Raw genomic sequence first — 422 nt, 5'->3', positions numbered from 1 at the left:
GCGATATGTACAGAGATAAATCAGATATGTACAATACAATTGCGTATCTTTTAAATAATTTATGCTTTCTTAGTATAACTTCTGAATGGATTCCAGATCAGTGTAAAGATTTTGTTTTTTGCTCAAAAAGTCGGTTTTATTCATATTATTGCATCTCTGCGTGTTCTTCTGAGTAGCGATGGACATAGTATGTTACTTGTGTCTCATCACTTCCCTTTCCTTGATTTGACGTCCTCCGTTACTTGAAATAAAACAAACAAACTGAGGAAGTTACGTGGGAGTACATGGCTGTCCTGGCCAATGAAATACGTATGTGTGAAAAGTCGAAATTAATTATCAGAAACAAATTGTTTTTTTCGTTCAGTGATTAAGTTGCCAATGACCGCTTATATTCCGTTGGGTTCAGTGAGATCTGTAAAGGA

This window comes from Penaeus monodon, chromosome 21 (genome assembly GCF_015228065.2).
Source record: "Penaeus monodon isolate SGIC_2016 chromosome 21, NSTDA_Pmon_1, whole genome shotgun sequence".
Lineage (NCBI taxonomy): Eukaryota > Metazoa > Arthropoda > Malacostraca > Decapoda > Penaeidae > Penaeus > Penaeus monodon.
This window is presented reverse-complemented; position numbering follows the sequence as displayed.